The sequence below is a fragment of the Orycteropus afer genome, unplaced genomic scaffold (genome assembly GCF_000298275.1).
Source record: "Orycteropus afer afer isolate SDZICR_OR568_19922 unplaced genomic scaffold, OryAfe1.0 scaffold00015, whole genome shotgun sequence".
NCBI lineage: Eukaryota > Metazoa > Chordata > Mammalia > Tubulidentata > Orycteropodidae > Orycteropus > Orycteropus afer.
The window spans coordinates 20,890,741-20,899,127 of NW_006921602.1; positions in this window are offsets into that span (position 1 = coordinate 20,890,741).

Sequence of the window (8,387 nt, forward strand, 5' to 3'; positions counted from 1 at the left end):
TGGGCAATCCTACTTCCGTAGTGATGCTGCCTCGGAAACCCAAGGAGGGGTCGCTATGAGTCGGGGCCGATTCAACAGCAAATAACAACAACAACAACAAGCCACATTGAGGCTTTCCCTCTGCTCAGCAAACCTTCCCTCATCCCCTGGGTGTTACCTACTCCCACTCCCATAATGGCCACTAAAAATACTCAAGCCCCCTACCCACCCCTGAGCCCCTCACTCAGCATAAGACTTAAACTTTGCTATCAGTTGGGCTCTATCAACTTCTACCTAGAAGCTGTTCTGCATCTACTGCTATCTTCACCACCTTCTCAGAGAAGCCAATGTCCTCCTAATGTCCACTTCTTCCATAAGCGTCTATAGTGCAAACCCTCCTATCTCCTTCAGGGTCTTGCTCCATTAATAATTCCCACCTTCACTCCCCATTTATTCAACCTCACCTTCTTTACTGTCTCCGTCTTCTTACCCACAAACACAGTTGGGCATCTCACACCTTAAGTAAATAATGCTCTTGGACATCTTTTCATTACTGTGAGAATTCACCTCTCTTCACAGCTAATATTTGGAACTTGTTCCCTGTACTCACTTTTTCTGCATTTTAACCTTCCAATGGCTTCTCAATATTGTAAAGCAGTAGAAAAATGATTGTTCTGAGAATAAAAAAATCTGGTTTCTGGTTTCAGTGATGCTGATCAGGAGTTGTGGGACCTCAAGAAGTCATTTTAAGAACTAGTCTTCAACTTCCTCATCCATGAAGTAAAGCATTTACTTTATATGAGATACTGTTCTAAGGGTTTCACACATATTAATTCTCCTACCAACCAACCCTATGTGGAAGCCACTATTATCATTCTTTTCTTAATATGAAGCACAGAGAAGTTGAATAACTTGCCCAAGATCACATAGCTAGTAAGTGGAAAACATGTTTCAAGTCCATGAAAACTGGCTTTAGTATCCTTGCTCTTCACCTCTATCCTTAATGGCCACACTAAGGTAGTTTATAACTTCAACCACAAAGAATTGGAATAGCAACCCCATAAAAGATCTCTGAACTCTCAGATCAAATCCTTCAGGGCAACACAATGTTCTCCACACCTGACAATTGCCCCTTTTTTTCCTCCCCACCATTCCAGATGGAGCTCCATGAAACCCCTCTCTGCCGGCTTTCATGTTCCCTGCTGCCTCACTGAAAAGCAGTCTACTTTCTTGCTCTTCTCCTGAGGTATATCACCCCAGGTATGGAGATCCTAGGAAGGCAATCATTCTTGAAGCTCTACTCTCTCCCAAATCTTCTCTTCTCAGCTTAATTGGGTCTCACCCTCTGTCCCAAGAATTGTCTTAGAGGTTGTGGATATAATGAAATGAGGAGGATCTGAGCTAAGTCATCATCAATGAGCCATGAGTCCTAAGCAATGAAGTGCAATAATTTAGTCCAACCATTTAATCCCCAATCTCAGAGGAGCAGAAATGTTCCTGCTTGCCCTGTTTGCCACATAAGGCTGGAAGAAGATCCATGAAAGAGACAGAAGAGCACATGGAAGGAATAGAAGGCAGTAGTGTTTTGTTTTGTTTTTAAATAAAGCCCCCCCCCCGCCTTCTTTCTTGTTCCTAAGCAAAAAACATGTTAGAAATGGAAAGGTTCAGCCTTGAAATAGAAGATCAACAGGTTGTGTATTATTTGTGCTCAGCATATTCTAAAACAAAGTATGCAATCATTAATGGCTAGGTATTGAGCTGCCTGAAGGCAGAGGGATGAACCTAATGACCTTCTGGGATCTCTTCCAGCATGCAGCTTCTCTGAACTCAAAGGAACAAGGACTGGGGAGCCAGGGCACAGTGGGAAGGCAATGTTGTTTACACCTGTCCAGTCTGGGCTCTGACTGGTAAAAGGTGAGAACACATTGGAGAAGTCAGGAAATAGCTTGAAGTTTTCTTATTCCCCATCCGTTTTGTATCCCAGCTCCATGTGTTGGGGGTGCAGGAGCTCAGGTTTCACAAACAGGGTCTGCCGAGGCAGGAAGCTCACGCGGTGTGAGCTGTTTTCCTCCCTCACTTGCCTGTGTCTTACAAATCTCTTTCCTCCTTCTCCTTTCTGGTTTCTCACCCCCTTGCCTCTGGCACTGTAAAATCTTGGCAGACCCCAGAGCCAAGTTTATTTGGGTTGAATAAACATCGAAATGAGATTTTATTTTCTTGTTTCTGCTTTGAATTGGAGGAAGGGGAGTTATAATGCTAAGCTGACCCTCTTGGGAAGCCATTACATAATTCCACTATTCCTCCAGCAGGATTTCTTATAAATGACCCTTATTTACAATATCATTAAATAAACCATCAAGATGTTGAAGAAAATCAGAAGGTCATTTCATATAAGAAAGGTGATCGAATTGAATGAAATGAGCCTGTGGCCCAAATTTGGAGGCTATTGCCTTTCTGCTTTTGCCCAGGGAGCTTTCTGGAACAGCCACCCTTGACTGGTTCCTTTGTTGCTTTTCCTGAGCAGAAAAATGCCTTGGAAAAGATTCATTTTGACAAGATGGTCATTACTGAGACTGAGAGACTAAACCCACTGCCATCGAGTCAATTCTGACTCAGAGTGAGCCCCACTGGTTTTCCAAGAATGTAAATTTTAATGGAAGTAGATTGTCCCATCTTCCTCCCACAAAGTAGCTGGTGGGTTTGAACTGCTAAACTTTTGGTTAGCAGCCAAGTGCCTTACTCACTGTGGCACCAGAGCTCCTTAAGATACTAATCCCATAGTTTTTTTTTTTTTTTTTTTTTTCCTTTTTCCTTTCAGAGGCTCATCAAAGGGAGAAACTTGGGAGTTGCCTTTTGGCAAATACTTTCTTATTCATCATGTTTTATTCATAACAAAAATAATTTAAAATCAATGTTGTTATTTTTAGGTGCTGTCGATCTGATTCTGACTCATGGTAATGCCATGTGTCATAGAGTAGAATTGGTCCATAGGGTTTTCTTAGCTGTAATCTTTACAGAAACAGATGTCCTTTATCCCAATGTCACTGGGTGGGTTCAAACTGCCAACCTCTATGTTAGCAACCAACAACTTAACCATTGCACCACCAGGGCTCCTTTTAAAAATCAATAGAGCTCTGGTAGCATAGTGGCTAAGACACTTGCCTGCTCACCAGAAGGCTGGCGGTTCAAACCCACCAGCCACTCCTCGGAAGGAAGGTTGGGCAATCCTACTTCCGTAGTGATACTGCCTCGGAAACCCAAGGAGGGGTCGCTATGAGTCGGGGCTGACTCGACGGCACATAACAACAACAACAACAACAAGTATCTGGTTATTAATTGAAGTCTCAAAAGGTTGGGATACATGTAGGGATGATCTCATCTACTTGTTCCCAGCTGTGCATTAGGAAAGGAGTGACTATTGTGAGTATGAAGATCCTGGGTGTTTTTTTTTTGTTTGTTTGTTTCTCTTTGCAAATTTCTAATGAGGGAGTGAAAGGCAATGAAGAAAAGGAAGCTTAAAAGTGGTGTGTGCGTATGTGAATGGTACATATTTGTGAGTATATGTACCAGGTAGTCCCAGTGAACAGGTAACTTATCCACTGCTCAAGCCAACAATTCCCAAAACACGGGAAGATCACAGACGTAATATCATACAAAATAATGAAGAACACAAAATAATCTATGGGCCTCTCTCCATTTACCCTTGTTTTCCCCAGGCTTAATCTGCTGACAAAGAAACTAGCCAAGAAAAAGCAGTCTATGTATTCAATATGGAGATTTTTCAGAGAGGAAGGATCTCTCTACAGTCCTTGTTAATGTCTAACAACCCACACTAACCAGAGAATTTTCAGCAAGACTAATCTGCTGAAATTAACGAGCGAGGCACTGCAGAGGACGGATTTTTATCATTTTACATCACCAAAGTGATGGTGGCACAGTGGTTAAAGCATTGGGCTGCTAACCGAAAGGCTGGCAGTTCAAATCCACTAGCAGCTCAGCGGGAGAAAGATGAGACAGTCTGCTTCAGTAAAAATTTAAAGTGCTGGAAACCCTATGGGGCAGTTCTAGTCTGTCCTGTAGAGTCACTATGAGTCAGAATCAGCTTGATTGCAGCAGTTTGGGCTTGGGTTTTGAATCTGCTGATAAAGGTCACGCATCCCAAATCTGCCTTTAAGAGAGAGAAGCCAAGAATAGCTCCTCCCTGCCATATTTAAATTAAATTAGATAATGAAATCTAGAAGGTCTAAGGACCAAAGTGAGACAAATCCCTGGGTGGTACAAACTATTATATGTCCAGGTACTAACCAGGTTGGTTGTTAGAATCCACTTGGAAGTGCCTCAGAAGAAAGGCCTGGTGATATGTATCCAAAAAATCACCCTTAAAAACATGATGAAGTGCAATTCTATTCTGACACACGTGGGGTCACCCTGGGTCAAAGTCGACTCAACAACAACTTTTTTTTTTTTTTTTTTAAAGGACCAAAGTGGAGAGTCTTAAACCTTTACAAAGTATAATTCTTGCTTAGGAAACTGCCCTTTAAGAGTTAACTTAAACATGGCTAGTTAAGCTCTTCTTCAGCAATGAAGGAAGTAGAGAGTTCTGTTTTGAGTTCTTCTACAAACTAAAGACCTGATAAGTCCCTTGGGCCTCAAATTCCTCAATAAGGAAAAAATGAGAGACTTGGACTTGACCATCTCTAAGGTCCCCTCTTCCTCTGATATTCCAGGGCTTCTGAAAATGTTCAAGGCCTACAGATCTTATTATTGTTGTGTGGGAAAAACAATCGAATCAATCCATTGCTATTCTATTGGTTGATTCTCCACATCTTTCTGACAGCATTTAAAAACTTCTCTCATCTGCTTGGTTAAAGAAAGAGACAAATGACAACCTCCTCCACCTTCTGCCCTGTTTTTTGTCCCATCTGTCTCAAGAGTATTCTGCAGAAACCTCTATTAGTGTCTTCTCGATTGTGTCCAATAATAATGATGGTAATGATAATGATAATGTAATTATCTCAGTTTATTGATGTCAAGTACATGTTGATTACAAATGGAACAGGAAGTATTTACTTGCCTCCTGCTTCTCCAGACTAGTTGTGAAATCAGAGCTGGTCTTTGGAGCAAGCATGGAGCCTGCACCTTTCATAATTGTAATGGGATCCAGATGTGGCTCCATCCCATGAAGGCAAGTGATGAAAGCAGTAAATGGGTCCCATGCACATATGCTCTGCCCAGGTGGGGTCCGCTTCCAGCTTCCTCTCTGTGAGCCAATATTGTTCTGCATTTCCTCCAATTAACTCTGATGATGTAAAAAGATGAAAATCCATCCTCTGCAGTGGCTTGCACATAGTAGGTGTTCGGTTGACATTTATTCATTTATATTCCAGTGCTGGTAGGGTATATCTTGAAGGAAATTGTGTGAAGGTAGCTGAACATGTGGTGCTTTTAGGGTGATGGGATGGGATGGAAATTTATTGATGTAGACTGAGCCATCAGCAGGAGGCTGACACACCATGGTTAAGGAGGCGCCTTCTGGGGGAATGACTGCAGAATGCTAAGGACTAAGTCACCAGGAATGGTGAAAGAGACAAACTCAAGTCTGAAGAGTTGACGAGTCAAACAATACTGTGTCCTGGAAGCCAGGAGGTTGGAGTGGCAGGAAGGGAAGGATGTTCTAGGAAGCAGTGCTCAAAGGTATCTTTCTTGATATCCAAAGCCTTGTAGCTCCTAATGTTGCCATCAAGGTGATTTTGACTCATATTGACCCTATGTGACAGAGTAGAACTGTCCCATAGGGTTTTCTAGGCTGTAATCTCAATGGAAGAAGATCACTAGGTCTTTCTCACATGGAACAACTGGATGGTTTTGAACCTCTGATCTTTTGGTTAGCAGCTGCACTATTTTTTTTTTTTTTTTAAATTTTTATTATTTATTTATTTATTTTTCTTTTAAGAGCTTGTTTTATATTCAACGTTACATGTACATTTAGTTTCATTACCCATTTATTATGTCCAGCCCTAACCCAGTCTCCTCCCCTCCCTACACTATAACCCTCCCCTTGTTGTTGTTGTTGTTGTTATTTGCCATGGAGTCAGCCCCGACTCATAGCGACCCCTCCTTGGGTTTCCGAGGCAGTATCACTACGGAAGTAGGATTGCCCCTAGTGCCCCTCATATTTATGCACTTCTGTTTGTCCTGTATTTCCTCAATGTGAATGTTGGTCCTCTGGTGTCCCATGCTCCATTGCTCTAAGGGATGTATTACCACAGAGTATGTGGGTGTGTCATCCTGGGTTGAGTGATCTGCGTGTACATCTTATTAACTATTGGGCTGACAGCCAGCCCCTGGGGGTGTGTTTTATTCCAGGTGCAGATTGTATTCCAGGGCCATAGTATTGGGGGTCTGAACAGATTTCATCTGACCAGTAATTCTGGTCATTATTGAGTTTTATTAATCCCTCCCCTTCCCTCCCCATCCTGGTAACCTACTATGTGAGTTCCCTTTCCCAAGCAAACCCTTCTTTGTCTTTTTATTGTAATGGGCTCATACAGTACTTGTCTTTCTGAGATTGACTTATTTCACTCAGCATAATGTCCTCCAGGTTCATCCACTTTGTGAAATGATTCGTGTATCCCTCGTTGTTCTTTAATGTAGCATAGAATTCCATTGTGTGCATGTACCATAATTTGGTTATCCACTCATCCATTGATGGGCATTTAGGTTGTTTCCATCTCTTTCCTATAGTGAATTGTGTTGCGATGAACATAGGTGTACATATGTCTGTTCATGCGCTATCTGTCACCTCTTTAGGTGAGAGCACATTCCTAGTAATGGAATTGCTGGGTCAAATGGTACTGGTATTTTCAGTTTTTTAAGGAAATGCCATACCATTTGCCACAGTGGTTGTACCATTTTACAATCCCACCAGCAGTGCACAAGGGTTCCAATCTCTCCGCAACCTCGGCAGCATTTGTTATTTTCTGACCTGTTGAACTTTGCTATTATTGCTGGGGTGAGATGATATCTCATTGTTGTTTTGATTTGCATCTCTCTAATTATTAACAATCACGAGCAATTTCTCATGTGTTTGTTTGGTGAAGTGTCTGTTCAAATCTTTTGCCCATTTGTGAATTGGGTTATTTGTCTTTTTGGTGTTGAGGTGTTGAAGTTTTCTATAGACTTTGGAGATAAGTCTTTTATCAGATATGTCATAGGCAAATATTTTCTCCCCCTCTGTAAGTTGTCTTTTTACCCTTTTGATGAAGTCTTTCGATGCACATAATAATTTAATTTTTAAAAGGTCGCAGTCATCTGTTTCTCTTCTATCTCCTGCATGTTCTGGATTATGCTTGATTATGCTGTAAACTAGGGCTCCCAGATTTGCCCCTATTTTATCTTTGATGAATTTTATAGTTTTGGATTTTACATTTAAGTCTATGATCCAGATTGAGTTTGTTTTTGTGTATGGGATGAGGTGTGGGTCTTGTTTCATTTTTCTGCAGGGGGATATCCAGTTTTGCCAGCACCATTTGTTAAAGAGGCTGTCTCTTCCCCATTTAATGGGTTTTGGATCTTTGTCAAAGATTAGTTGTCCATAAATGGATGGGTCTATATCTGGACTTTCGATTCTGTTCCATTGGTCTATCTGTCTGTCATTGTACCAACACCATGCTGTTCTGACTACTATGGCTGTATAGTAGTTCTTAAGATCTGGGAGTGTGAGACCTCCCACTTTGTTTTTCTTCTTGAGAAGTGCTCTGCTTATCCGAGGTTTCTCTCCTTTCCACATGAAATTAGTAATTAGTTTTTCCAAGTCCTTAAAAAATTTTGTTGAAATCTGGATCGGGAGTGCGTCAAATGTGTAGATTGCTTTAGGTAGTATTGACATTTTCACAATATTCAGTCTTCCTATCCATGAACTCTGGTAGCATAGTGCCTAAGGCACTTGACTGCTAACGAGAAGGCTGGCGATTCAAACCCACCAGCTGCTCCTCAGAAGGAAGATGGGGCAATCTACTTTCGTTATGATACTGCCTGGGAAACCCAAGGAGGGGTCACTACGAGTCGGGTCCAACTCAACAACAACATCCATGAACAAAGTAGATTCTTCCATTTATATAGTGCCCTTGTTGTCTCTTGTAGCAGTGTTTTATAGTTTTCTTTGTATAGATCTTTTGTGTCTCTGGTGAGGTTCATTCCTAGATATTTTATCTTTTTAGTAGCTATAGTAAATGGTATTGTTTCTCTTATTTCTTTATCAGAGGACTCTTTGTTGGTGTAGAGGGATCCAACTGATTTTTGTTTGTTGAGCTTGTATCCTGCCATTTTGTTGAACCTCTCTATTAGTTCTAGTAGTTTTTTTTATTGAGTCCCTTGGGTTTTCTATGTACAGGATCATATCATCCACA